Consider the following 15,196-nt stretch of genomic DNA (forward strand, 5'->3'; position numbering starts at 1 on the left):
ATTTTTCTTGCCATACTATGCACCATTAGTATTTACATCGTTAGTGAAGAGTAGAAGGGAGCAGGCTTTGGATACCATTGCTACCACAATGATGACTAAGAGGGGACTAAAGCCAACAGAAACAAAAGGAAAGCCAAAGTCAAGCAGTTCTGAAGAAAGTGTCTTTTTTTTGTCAAACTTGCATATGGAGCTGGTTCCTTCAGAGAGGTGAGTTGGCCTGCAGCCAGCAGAGGCAGCTGGTTTTGGACAGCTATGGCTGTGGATGATGAACACTGGTGAATTCCGGGGACTGTTCATAGGTATGATGTGACCTTGCTGTAATTGCTCCTTTACCGATCTTACAAGGATATTTAATTTTTTCTCTGTTAAAGGCCATTGATCAATCCATACAGGATGATCAGTTTTCCAGTTCAGCTTTAAAGTGTTAGGGGTTTGATGTGGTTTCCATCACAGGCCCACTTCCAGTTTTGCTCCCCATTGGGACAGGATGTCTCTTCCCCGAGATGGTGAGAGGCTTCTGAACAACAAAAGGACATATCATTGCTGTCCTTCCTTTAGGACCTGTAATGTTAATCATGGATGCGCTTTGCAAACACACAGTAGCACCTCCAATCCCTCTGAGGGAACCTGCAGGAGCTACCAAATCCCAATCACTGGGCCAAAACATGTGCGAAATTACTGTGACATCTGCACCAGTGTCCAGCATGCCTGTAATGTAAATCATTTCACCACAGTGAGTCAGGCTGCAAGTCAGTTTTGGTTGGTTACGGTCTAAAAATTGCACCCAAAAGACCTCACGACCTGAGGTTCCGAATGGCACAGACATAATTGAATTAGCTGGAAAGTTGTTTTGCTCGGGTATGTCATGGTGAGAAAGAGTTTCATATCGTGGATTTACATCATTACGACCATATCATGCAGGTAAGGCAAGGAATTGTTCATATGAATCCAATTTTTTTTCTAAATTTTGATCAATATTAGACTAATCAGTTAGTGGAAATGGAGGATTTACCTCTGCTTTAGATTGTGTTTTGCTTTTCTCTCTCACCACTGCTGTGTGTGACACGGAGGAAAAAGGAGGGCTGTCACAGCATCCAGCTGTCCCGGGAGCCCTGCCAAGAAGGGCGGGAGAGCAGAACTCCACATTCCTCATAGCCCCCCTTGCTGGAGGGAGCACCTGAGGAATGCGTTGCCTTGGAAACGGGAAAAAAGCCAGAGCCTGCAAATTCGTGTCTCAATTTGCTACACTGGACCTTTTGGGGATCAACTTTTTCCCCTTGCAATCTGCACAGTTTGGGCTGCCCGCGCACCGCAAATCCCGAATCTGTAGCACTTCCAAGGAACTGTTACCAGTTCCACACCGTGCCCCTGCCCATGGGGACTCAGCTGGAAAATTCTCAGCTCCAAGCTTCTATCTCAGCATGCTTTCCCCCCCACCCAGCAGTGAATGAGACAGGCTTCAAGGCTTCTAAATGAACTGTGTCTCCACAGAAACTCTCCTGAGCTCTCCTGCCTGCACCCTATCCAACGCTCTGGGCAGAGCCATCTCGGCCCTTCTTGAACATCACTCAAACATAACAGAAAGTACCCCTAAGAGAACTTAAAGTTGATATTACTGAAACTGAACAGGAATTAATCTTAACTTTGCTTAAACTTAACAACACTGAAACTTGACAGAAATTAATTAAATTTAACAGAACTTGACAGAACCTAAACTTTACAGAATTTAAATGTAACAGAAACTCAAATTAACAGAGCTTACACCTAACATCACTTGAAATTAACAATGCTTAAACTTAACATTACTTAAAGTTTACAGAACTTATGGAACAGCACTGAAAATTGATATAATTTAAATTTAACAAAACTAAAGTCAGAGTTGGGAGTGTTCCTTTAAAAGTTTCAGATACAACAGAATTTATTTTTACTCTATTGTTACAAAAAGCTACTGAAAATTTGTCATGCAACAGTTAAACATCAGTGAACAATATGCAAGCAAATAACTGAATTGTAACTGACATAGCAGCAAAATGGATTTACTGGAGAGATTATAAAGGTGTGGAAAATATGTTGTGATTTTATGTAATTTAGTTTTGAGAATAGTTCATGCTAAGTGCAAATATTACTTTGTGTACAGCTAACAGCTGATCTGAAAAGCTTCACAGACACAAGTGACTTTGACTTGGACTTGATCAGCTTGTATCCGTGAGAATCAGCATGCCCATCAGCCTGTCCCCTGGGAACCAACTCACATCTGCAAAAAGAGGGACTGGTACCTGTGAGAAATGTCTTCTACCCAGGAGACAAGAATGTAAACATCTTTAGAGATGAAAGTCTTTGGCAAGCATGTACACTAACAACTACTAACCAATGAATTAAGTAGCAACAAGTTACTAACCAATTAAAATTAAACACTATACTTTTAGAAAACCATATAAATATGAGCTGTGAGCAATAAAGTTTCAGCTGTTACCACACAAAGAAAAAGGTGTCTTGTCCATCTCAAACTGCAACAGTACTTTTCTGGTGTTAGCATAACTTTGCCAGGGTATTTTAAAGTGCAGCTTTACTCTGAAAAATGTCAACTGTATATCTTGGTAAATTGCACTTCAAATCTGCTCAGTTTGCAGATGGTAAGACAGCTTTTTGAGATTGCTTGTACGATAGATTTGAGCTTGGATTATGAAATGTAATGGGATACAAATATTTAGGGATAAAACATCAAGGACTTGATTATATGATACTACTATGAATTTTGCTCATGTAACTCCATTAGGTCAGTGGGTGTGTAAGACTGACACATTTATATAAACAGCTACAAAGTCATGGTTTCAGCGGCTTTTAAAGGAATGTGTTACTATTTACTCCATTTGGAGTCCATCACTGTACTTAAATTGTTTTGATATCAAGTCCAATTTTAATTTATAAGTGGTAACGAAGAACAATTACACTTGAGTCACTGAACAGCTATACCCGTTTGAAATGCTGTCACCTGTCTTTATGGTAAAATATTCACATTTGAATTATCTTACTAAAACTGTTCAGTAAAAAGCAAGTAAACTGGTAAAGTTGGCACAATTTTGTCTGTTTTTGTGGTGGAGATTCATTAGTTAATTATATTTAATTTTCAAATTGCTGCAGATAAAGCTCAGGGTTTTCCTTCAAGTGGGCAAAGGAATGCCTGATTTATGAGTGGCATAGGTCTCCCTTAGGTAATTGGTCTCTGCAGGTAAATCATGCAATGTTTTGACATTGGGCTTAAAGTTAGTTGCTGTGGTGTAACAGTTTGTTTCATTACTATCTACCTGAAATATTTTCAAGGAGGGATCTAATGAATTTTTTAAGGGGACGCATTACGATAAGTAATGCTCTGAGGGGCAAATTTTTTCCAGCTATACAAGTTTTTAATTTGTGTGGTAAGAATTAACATCATTATAACTGAGTAAAGAACTGGTATTAATTCAGTCCAATCAGACTCTTAAATCAAAATTCTTGAAAAGGCAGTATACATTTTATATGACAAGTTTTGCTAATCATGCAATCAGCACTTCTTTTGAAAAGTTTAAATCTTGCTACATAGTGTAAAAGGAAGCAATTATGTAATACTGAGTCAGAAATATACTACATCCACATAGCTAAACTTATATTTCTCTAATAAGCAGTCATGTCAAAATCTACAGTTTACTGAAAATACAAAGCTAGTTATAACAAAACCAAAAAATTTACATGTGATTCAGTAAAATCTATTATCTAACAGGAATAGTTTGCATTCATAAAGACACTAAGGTTGTGACAAATTAAGTATTCCCTAGAGGCTCAAAATGAGGCAAAGTTTTCTAACTATGAAATGGCATGCAAACATACTGACTCATTGTTGGTTATTTCTGTCACTTACAAAATGTCACGTACTGAAAACTTTTTCAGCTGTCTTTTACACAAAAGCTGCTTCTGTAAATTTGGATATTATGCCATTCAGACCTTCATGACCAGCACCACAAGTAAACAGTTTTCAGAGAGCTTAACAGTACCTAAATTTGCCACATTTCTTTTACAGAACTTATATACAGGTTTATAAATCAAAAGCAGGGGCATTACTATTATATTAACATCGACTCATTGACTGAATTCAATCTGTGACATCTCTATGGCTGCTGCTGTCTCCAGGCTCCCTGCCAGGACCCTGGACAGAGCTGTTGCAGCTTCAGGGGAAGTGGGCAGGCTCACAGAGGGCTGAGGAGCAGGGAAGTGACTGTGCTGCTGGAGCTGCCCTGACCCATCAGGCAGCCTCCGGGACAAGGGTTCTGATGAGGGTACATGAGGTGCAAACGTTTCATTGCTAGATACCTGAGGTCGAGCATCAGAAATTGTACATACTGAGGGGGTGTCTTAGGCTGATAATTGACAGGCATGGCCAATAACATGGGAATATTTCCCCTTTTTAGGGTTTCTTGTCTACATTTCTCTAATAGTGTTGGAGGTTAATGAGATTGCAGTGGTTAATCAGGTAAAGGGATCATAGGGTGAGGAGGATAAGAATTAGCTAACACTTGAGCAGTGGTGGGAAATGCAGCAGCTGAATCTTTTACAGGAGTTAAAGGAAGATAAAAATCAAGCTTTTTTCCTCAGGATTGGTAGGATTACAAGGATTGCCAAATCCCTGAGAGTAATCGTCTCCCAGTTTAGTGGACACTTCTGCATAACTATTGCTAACACTCAAAGCAGTCTCCAAATTTAAAATATCTGTGACAGTGTCGTGGTTTAATTAAAGTTTTCAGCTGGGGGGGAGGGTGGTTCCCTGTGGGGACCTGTTGGAGCCAGTGAACTGGCTAGCTCTGAAAGGCCAATCATATAGCATTTGCAGGGACCCCCGTGGCAGGGAGGAATGATGCATCCGACTCCATCTTATCAGAAGGCTAATTAATTACTTTATTATACTATATTATTCTATATTATATTACATTATATTACATTATATCTGAACTGAATCTGCCAAGCACTCCACCCTGCACCGCTGCACAGAATGTCGTGACTGTCAGCTGACAGTCCAGACACACACACATGCTTGGCCCTGATAGGCCAAGGAAACAAAACACCATCACTTTGGGTAACCAATCTCCATGTTGCATTCTACTTTGGCACACAATTAAGTTTAATTAAAAACCATTCCAATAAAGCCTGAAAACAAATGAACCTAAGAACACGAATTCTCTCCCAAATGAGGAAAAAGAAAGAGTGAAGACACATAGAGACAAAAACATAGGACTCTGAGGTCAGTGAAGAAAGAGTCAAATTCTAAATGGAAGGCAATTAAGGAGATGCCTTATTCTTACACTGAAATCCTCTTATAAGGCTATAGAGAAGATATACTTGATACATCAGAGTCTTCTTTTTTTTGCCCTGTAACTCATAGAAATGCATTAGTGTTCTTACAAAAATGTAAGCCAAAGCACCAGCACTGAAGCAAGTAGATGTTACTGTAATCCAATAAGAAATTTGAACAGAGACAGATGAGGGAGACGAGAAACTTTGCCCCAGAAATAGTAATAGAAAACCTCTGTTCCCAGAGATGGATTAAAAGAACTTTCATTTTTATGCTAGAACAACTCATCCTTAAAATAGCACCCTAATAAGTTGACATGGCCCAGGAAAGCAGCTGTGAGATAGCTGCAAAGTATTTAGGAGGGACTTTTCACACTGCAAGCAGATTTCTTCCTTTCCTGGGTGGCTGATTTGCTGTGCAATTAAAGCCACGAGAGAACTGTTTATTGGGAAAAAGTCTTCATAGCATAACATAGAGACTCCTCTCCCTAAGCAGACTGAAAAAAAACCTATTCTAGAGGTGATAACCTGACTGAAAGTCCCAAGTTTTGTCTTCTTACATTGTCAACGGGAAAGGAAAAAAAGGATGGGGAGGGAGGAAAAGTGTTCTAAAGATTTTATTCTGATTCTTATTATTCTTTTAGTTTCTGTTAATAAACTTTTCTTTATACCCTTTAAAGTTGGTGCCTGTTTTGCCTTCCTTCTCCCAGTGCTTATCTCACAGCAAGAAAAGGAGTAAATATGTTCTAGTAAGTACACTGGTGCTTAGCCAGCACTAGACCCACTACATGATTAGTGCGTTGTCCGGGTAATCAAACAATTTGGAAACCAAAAACTCTACAGACAGGGCACTCACAAACTTGCTCAGCAGGCTGCAAAGTTTTTAAAGCAGTATACAGTTTTCCATGTAATTAACGTAACATCAGTGATTAGTTGTCCTTGTTTTTTCTGTGCCTCCTACTTCTTCCCATACTTTAATGTTGTTGGAACCGTGGTGGGGGGGAATGCATTGCAACTGTAATTCAACCATACTAATAAAACAGCTAACTTAGCTGTCAGGGTGTTAAATCCTTGTTCTTTGAGAATTCTCTGTAAAATCTCTAAATAAAGCTTCTGCTTGTGGGACATAGCTTGTCCCATAGTTCTGCATTTGTGTCTTACCTGCCCAGCAAGTGAAAATAAAAGGCTGAGGATCCCCTTTGTGCACAGCTCTGTTTGAATGTGGCAGCTGCTGCCAAAAATTCAGTGATCAAGTCCCTGTTTGGGCGCCACATTACAGCAGCTTGTTAAAAAAGGGACCGTTGCTTCTTCCAGCGGGATCCATCTTTATTACACACACTCCTGTAATAATATGTTTCTATTATGGGAAAGTTTAAAGTCTTGGGAACACAAGGAGGAAAGACAAAACAGCCATACCACCATGCACTTGTTAGAGCAGATGTTTCTGTCCTTATTGGCCATTCACTTAAACATGCCGCCTCCCAGCATTCTGGGAAGTAAAGAAAAAACATTTCACACATGGTGTTTATGGCTGTAGTCATTCCTCTGGTATGCACCTTTCCCAAGAGAACAGAAAGCCTTAACAAAGTCAGTATAAAGAGTGAGAGGCCTGAGCCATGATTTTACATGGGTAGCAAGGCCCTTATTTTGTAGGCTTTACCTACATGCAACAAGAAATTCTCCATTACAGGAAGTAATCTGGGTACCACCTTTCCCCAATTTATTCAAATTGTCCCACCTTTGTTATATTACAACACATTTACCGGTGGCTCATCTCATTGCCCTCATTATTTTCATCATTATTTCTGTGTATAAAAGCATGACATAGTTCTTACATGCCATCTTGGTTTGGAAGACAGGTGTCTGCTAAGGAAGGTAGGAGCTTGGAATGGAAAATATGACCCCCCCTCTCCGAATTATTATAATTTTGGAAGTAAGGGGCCTTCAGGTAAACATAAGAGAAAAGCAATAACAGTTCTTTACTAGTGTGTGTACATATAAGGAGGGTAAGAACAACAAACACGGAACAGAAAACCCAGCGAACGGTCTCTTCCTACTATTTAAGCACCTTCCCCTTCGGTGTAGTTACAGTCACAGCCAGCAGGGGCGCTGGTGGATCCCCAGCAGGCCTGGCCGCTGTGATGAATCCCCCGCGGCTGCAGGGGGCGCTGTGGTGCGGGTCCGGCCATCTTTCTCCATGTGGAGGGTGGCGGACACAGCTGGCAGAACAAGGTGGAGGAGGGGTTTCCTTAACAAAGCACCAGGGGCAGCCAATCCCAGCGCCCCCTTTGGATAGCGAAAGCAGCTGTAGCAGGAACCTCAGGAGAAGCAGGCTGGAACAGCTCTTTACAGTTGGTTTTTTTTTATATCCCTGCAAGCATATAGGTGCCCCCTTTGGATAGCAAATGGAGCTGTAGCAGGAACCTCAGGAGAAGCGAGCTGGAAGAGCAGGAGCTCCCAGCAGGCCGAGGGTGAAAAGCTTTAGTGTAGCGCAAACTCAGAGCAATGGTGGAGGTACAGTGGGGGTCAGGCAGTAGCAGTTCGGCTCCTAAATGCAGTAAAAGACTCTTCAGGATTTTCTCACTGGCCCTGGCTGGTCCGGAGGGTCCGGAGGGTGTGTGGAGGCTGAGGGCAGCCCCCTGTGGCCTGGTGTGGACGGCTGCCAGCTGAAATTCCACATTGCGCAGGATGCCTCCCAGAGCCAAGCTGGCGCCCATGCCAGCTCGGGCTGGTTTGACAGTGCCAAGCGCCTCCTGCAATCTGCCTTCAGGAACCTGGACTAGTGAGTTTTGTTTGCCAGGGAAAATGGCCAGTGGTGGTGTTCAGGGACTTGTGGTGCTACATGGCTGGCTGGCTGCTAGGGTTCTGAAAGCCAGGCCGCCCCTGCCCCGTCCATCACTCCCCCCACCACCCACCAGTGACTCCCTGCAGCCGCATATGGGAGGCCAAACACAGGCTTTGGTTGACCTACAGACACTGTGGGCCGAGGGGCTTGACAGGTGGAAAGCTGACACTGATGGTTAGGGGTGCAAAGGACACAGGGTACCAGGTAGGCTTAGAGTACAGGTGCAACCCTAATGGTGGGACAGCCCCAGAACCCTCCCAGCAGCTGCAGGTAATGTCCCTCATGGTGGGTGAACCCCAGAACCCTCCCAGCAGTTGCAGGCAGTTACTCCAATTAAAAGGTAGGGATGATGTTTGTCAGCTAGAGAGTTACAGGTAGGGTCTGGGGGCTGAGCAGGTTTTTAGGAGTTTTTTAGGGTTTTTTTCAGGGCTTTAAAAGGGTGTTTTAGGGGTTTTTTTGCAGGAGTTTTTTAGTAATTCTCTAGGAACGTTTAAGATACCTATAGGGTTTTTTTCAGGGCTTTAAAAGAATTTTTGTAGGGTGTTTTAAGGGCTGTCTCACTACTAATTAGAATTGTTAGGGGTGCTTTTGTGTATTCTTGGGGCTTTTTTAACACTACTTAAATGTTTTTAGGGATTTTTTAGGAGAATTGAGAGTATATGGAAGACTTTTTTAGGACTAGGGTATTTCCAAGGTATTTGAGGGAATTTTTTAGGGTTTCTATTAGGGTCTCAGCAGGGCATTTTAAAGATTTTTTGGGGTATTCTTAGAGCTCTTTTAGGACTATTTAATGATTTTTAAAGGTTCTTTGGGGATTTTTAGGGGTGTTTTAGGGGCTTTTAAAAAGTAGGGTATTTTTAGTGTATTCTGAGGCTATTTTTAGGTGTTTGTGGGATGTTTAGAACACTTTGAAAACTAGGGCTTTTTTGGGGAATTTATAGGGTTTTTTTTAAGGTCCTTTCAGGGCATGACAGAGGCTGAGGGGCAGCTTGAGGGGTATTGTGGGGGCTTGAGGGTGGCAGAGGCTGGGAACTGAGGGAGGAGTAGGGAGAGGAGACAGTGGGTGACACACAGAGATGCTGAGGGTGGAAGGGGCAGCTGGAGGGTGACACAGAGAAGCTGGGGGTGAGGGGCAAAGGAGAGAGATTAAGGGTGACACACAGGAGCTGAGGGGCAGCTGAGAGGGGGCTTGAGGGTGACAGGAAGAGCCTGAGGGCTGGGGGGCAGAGGGAAGGCTTGAGGGGTAAAGGGAGAGGGCTTGAGGGCTGGACAGCCCAGTGGAGATCAGGGCTACAGGGTACAGCGTAGGAGGCTGATAAGGGTACAGGTGCACCACCCCTCAGCCCAGCCCAAGCCTCAGCCTAAACAGCCCCCCTAACAACAGCCTTTTCCCCCACCAGCAGCACAACACAGCAACCCTAAGAGTGAGACCAGGAACTCTCCTGGTGGGACAAGACAGCAACCTTCACACCAGGACAACGACAGAACTCTCAGAGGACAACAAGACCCACTGCGAGAGGGTAGGGAAGACATCTGAGGGTTAGAGAGCAACAGGTGGGGCTTGGAGGCTGAGCAGATTTTTTTCTGGATTTTCCCACAACTTCTAAGTATATATAGGGGATTCTTGAAGGTTTCTTAGTGTAGGAGTGTTGGGGGGTCAGCACGGTTGGGATGGATGGAGACGAGAGATCTCTGAAGCCAGGTTGTGGAACTTGCAGTTTATTGCAAAGGGCCTGGGTGCAGGGCCCTGCTGGGAGCTGCCAGCCACAGCTCGGAGCAGGCCCCAGAGAAGAGAGGGGTAGAGAGGATGAGAGGGTAAGAGCGTAAAAGCATAAGAGAGTAAAAGGGGTAAGGGCTAAGAGGCAAGAGTAAGAGTATGGAAAGAAAGAAAGAAAGTGAGTAAGAGCTAAGACCGCGAAGCTCCCGTTACAATGCAATAAATCCTCTTCTGTGTTGAATATTCTGATTCTCACTAACCAATCTAGTACAAGATACAAATCCTATAGCATTTACATACAGCCTATAAGAATCACTACATTACCATACTGTGCTACGTTTTAAACCCTAAAAATTACTCTTTGGACCCCTTCTGCCAAGCTGGCAGGGTCTGCTCGGACCCTTGGACCTGCCTGCTTGCAGAGGGAATTGTTTCATCAAAAAGGGATTACCTTCAGCTGGCCACACCATTGTTTTCCCGTTGTTCAGTAACTAAGGGATCTCAAAGCTGGCTTTCATTTCCATCTCGCTTATAGTTTCCATATTCTCAAAATCTTTTGCCAGGCAATCATATTTATAAGGCTTTCCTGTTTCATCCTCCCCAACATCTTAGGACATTTTTGGCTTTTCAGTGTATTGTAAGGGGTTTTTCAAGGCTATTTCAGGATATTTTGGAGCATTGTTATGGTCAGGGTCAGGATCAGAGGGGATGCTTGATGAAAATGCGGAGTTTTAGGACTGCAGTGGAACGCATTTGAAAAGGGCCAGTGGTAACAGAGTGGATTGAGTAAGACATTGCTGGTCTGAAGGCTGTGAGTTCTAGAAGCAGAGGAGTCATTGTAGCTAGGGTCAGATGCTGGCAGCTTTATAACGGAGAAATCCAGGACAGTAAAACTCACCACCGCACCAGTTTGCGACATATAAAGTGACACCAGGAACCTGGGCTGCTGGGTTTTGTTTCCCATGGAAAAGTGTGTTGTTTTTCAGGGGTCTGTGGCCCTGAGTGGCCAATCGTCTGCTAGGGCACTGAAAACCACAAAGCCCAAAGCTCCAGGCACACTGCAGCTGCAAAAGGCATCCCAAGGGGAACACAAAATTGCCACAACATGGCTTCCTCCACAGCTTTTTCCGGGGAACCAGCCTTAGCCTAAGCCTGTGTTTACTGCCTAGTGTTAGAGTGACACCAGGAACCTGGGCTGGTGAGATTTGTTTCCTGGGGAAAAGGCCTGAACAGTTATTCAGGGGCCTGAGGCCAAACAGGGCCGGCTGTCTGCGTGAATTCCGGATTGCGCAGGATGCCTCCCAGAACCAAGCTGGCACCAGTGCCAACTTCATCTGGTTTGACAGTGCCGAAAGCCTCCTGCAATCTGCCATTGGGAACCTGAGCTGGCGAGTTTTGTTTGCCAGGGAAAAGGGCTGGCATTCGTGTGCAGGCACCAGAGCTGAGATCCCCCTGGAGCCCCTGGAGGATCCCATGCCTGTGCAGGGGGATTCCTGAAGGTGGCTGTGACTCCGTGGGATGTTGATACTTAAGCAGGGACCCACACTGGAGCAGCTGATTAAGAACTGTGTCCCGTGGTAAAACTCAGGTTGGAGAAGTTCCTCCTGTGAGAGGAACCCCACACTGGAGCAGGGTCCTGGCGGAGCACGCACTGGGTCTGGGCTTCCTGACAGCAGATTTGCAAAAGAAGCCCAGCCGGCAAGCTCAGTCACAGAGTCACAGTGCCGAAGAAAACAAAAACCAAAAAAACCAAGACCAAACAAAAAGAAGCAAGCGAATCCCACATAAACAGCAGGAGCCCTGGTCAGAGATACCAGCTACATGTGTCTGGTTGAAGCGGCAGAGTGGGAGAGAGAGCTGGCCTCTCGCCCCAACTCCCCCTGGAAGCCGCGGCTCAGCTCCCCTCCATTGCCACAGCCCTGGAGCCAGGGAGGATGGAGTGTGGGGCAGGGACAGCCACCGCCCCTGGGCACAAAACAGATCAAAGACCCCAGAAATGGGATAGGATAATAAACCATCCCCAAGACACAGGCATTCATCAAAGAAGTGCTGTGGTAGAGCAGTCTCAACTATTAAGCCTTAGCTGAGACCCTCTGATCTAAATTCTTGAGGTTTAGGAATGAACCTACATACATATGTGCTGCATTGTTCCTTGTTTGGTGGTGCGCTTTCCCTGAGGTGGAGGTTGGGGTATCAGGCCTCTGATTCAGGATTGGGAAATCAGCTGATAGGTGTGTGCACATAATGAACCTTGAGATAAACCATAATAGGCTTCTTAACAACAGACTCTGGACCTTTGTGTAAGATACACAGCTATGCTATTGCAGTATATTCACCTTCATCTTCAAGAGGCTGTAGTGAGTTATAAATGGTTCCTGACCTATCTGGGAGACTGTGAGAATAAGAGAAAGTTTTCAGCACGTCTTGCTATGTGATACAATCAAACTAGGGCAGTTGAGGAAGCCTTCCCTACTGGAGTGGTCTCCCTCTCCCCAGCCATGAGTCTTCCCCACTGTACCAGTGGCTGCTCCCTGGTTCTGCTAGGTTGGTGTGTGGCACCCATAGGATGGCAAAATGAATGGGGGACATGGCAGTGAGACAGGTTGGCAAGAGTCAATACTGACTGCCACTGAAAAATCTGAAGTTAAAATTCACATTCCCTTTTGGTTGCTAGTGTTCATAGTTGAGCCTAATTTCTGGTTAGCTTCTGTGAGTGGGCTTGTAGGCAAACTGACTGGTGATGTGGTGCAGAGAGAGAATGCTGAGAGTCCCAAGGATTGGAATCTTTCAGAAAGGTAATATTGACCCATTGATCAGGAATCCTGGGAAAAGTCACACCATACACATGGAAGTTTATTGATGCTTATCTTTGAAGCCAGAAGAGTGCATCCTGATGTTCCCATACCTTCCAAGCTTGTCATGGATATTTAAAAAAAGATCAGGAGCCCAACCTATGTTTGTTTTGTCTCTAGCTGCTGCAGACAGTTCCTTTTGAAGCCTGATCTTCAAAAGTGGTAAGCTGGGATGGGGTTCCTTCTGACACAAATAAGGAAAATAAAAGAGGCTGATTGAGAGCTTAGATCTTGACTTTATGGGAAATGAGAGAAAACAAAGCATCCCACTAGTTGGAGCTCAAGATTCACTGATGTTTTAGAGCACTTCTCTATCCATGGGTAATAAAGAGTCTTTTTGATCTTGATAGTTCAAACAAGAGTTATGGCGAGAGATATGTTATGATACTTGGTGAGAATTTTCATAAATGAAATAGGACAACTGGGATTGGTTGTGTCTGCAACCGAACAATAATTCTGGCCTAGAATCAAGCATGATGAAGTTGGGTTAAACAAAGTGGGATCTACTGAATAGAAAAATCTTCAGAATATGCCTACTCATATCAATTTGATGAGCTGGTATTTTCAACCTTTGCAATTTAAAAAGGCAGTTAAGTCTCTGCCATTTGCTTCTTCAATGCCCCACAAGTAAGAAAGGGGAATGCAGGCTGACCTTTAACAGCAGCTCTGCCTATCCTTGCTCTCCTGCAGTCAGCTGTCAGCATAGGTAGAGCCTGAAAGGAATGGACAGAGCTCTGAGCATCTGCATCCAGCTTTGGGAACTGTTAGGACATCAAAATGGTCAGTTCTATAATCTCTAGATGGTAAACTTTTGAGACATTATAATTAATTTGCCTAAGTTGTCCATTACACACATCTGGCAGGTACTGCATGCCTTCCAGTGTCTGTTGAAACATATGCATATCCATGCCTCAAAACATGGGTCCTGCTGCAAAACTCTTGAATTTTGCAGTCCCTGGTCTTCTGTGTAAGACCTCCAGGCTGATTCAAACATCATATATTGCACTGGAGTATGGCGTATCATATATTGCACTGGAGCATATGGAGCATATTGCTTCATATCACAGGGGGTTAATTCACTAGCAGTTATAAATCAAAGGAGAGCTCTGAGGTCCTAGCATAGGAAGGACATGGATCTGTTGGAGCCAGTCCAGAGGAGGCCACCAGGTAGATCAGAGGGATGGAACACCTCTTGTATGAGGAATCGCTGGGAGAATTTGGATTGTTCAGCCTGGAGAAGAGAAGGCTTTGGGGTGACCTGATTGTGGCCTTCCAGTACCTGAAGGGAGCTGAAAAGAAAGATGGAGAAAACCTATTATTTACAAGGGCTAGGGGTGACAAGGTAAGGGGGAACGGCTTCAAACTAACAAACAGTAGGTTTAGATCAGATATTAGGAGCAACCTAGTCTGGTGGAAAGTGTCCCTGCCTGTGGCAGGGGGATTGAAACACAATGAGCTTTAACGTCACTTCCAACCCAGCTTATTCTATGATTCATTGCCTTAAACATTGTTTAGCTTTTCTAGTGAAAACAGTGAAAAAATAACTAGGAACTCTCACAGTATTTCAGAAACTAAGGACTGTATTTGTTGTCACTAACAGCAATTTGTTGCTGCTTTTTTTTTTTTTTTGTGTAAGCTCCCCATTCCCAGTGCTGTGAGGAGGTTGGTGTGGATCAGTGGTGCCAGGGCAAAAGGCAAGTACTGGAGTAGGTAGAATCTCTCTGTTCCTCTGGAGAGGTATGTGTCTTGTTTGCAGTTCAAATTCACATGGTTATTTGAACTAGATGATCTTTAAGGTCCATTCCAACCCAGGCTATTCTCTGATTCTATGATCTCTTCTTCCAGAGCCAACTCAGCCTCCGGTGGCTTTGATTTGATATGGCAGATGAGATCTTGTCCCCAAACACAAGTTAAGGCACCACAGCAAGCATAATATAAGGATTTAAATATAATTATAATATAGTTTATATCTATTTTTTCTTGATAACAAGAATGTTCTCTTAACATTTTTCAAGGAGTACCTACATTCTTATTAGCTGGTATTTTCTAAAGAGCAAAATGATGTGTCGTTACCTCTAGGCAGCAGCTGTTTCTCTGTTGTATGTCATTTGGAGAAACACCAGGGCTAAATAGAAGTTCCTAGCAGAAGCTCTGTGTTTTAAGTGGGCACGAGCAAGCCTTGCTCACCACAAGGGAATGGAAGGAGTGCCTTTTGCAGGGCAAGGAACAGATGCTGTACAGCACAGTCTACCTCCCAGGTCTGAATAAAAACCCAGTATGTTTATTTTACTAATCTTTCCAGGAGGAACAGTTAGCTCCATGACTTGAAAAAAAGCACTTCTTAAATTCAGAGGCTGAAGAGTTTCTCTCATGCTTCACCCTATTCTTGTCACCTAATAATAATGGCGCATTTCAGGATCTCTGCAGAGCCTGGCAAAACAAAGAGTTTTTCAGCTAATGAAA

Source organism: Camarhynchus parvulus, chromosome 1, assembly GCF_901933205.1.
Source record: "Camarhynchus parvulus chromosome 1, STF_HiC, whole genome shotgun sequence".
In the NCBI taxonomy this organism is placed as follows: domain Eukaryota; kingdom Metazoa; phylum Chordata; class Aves; order Passeriformes; family Thraupidae; genus Camarhynchus; species Camarhynchus parvulus.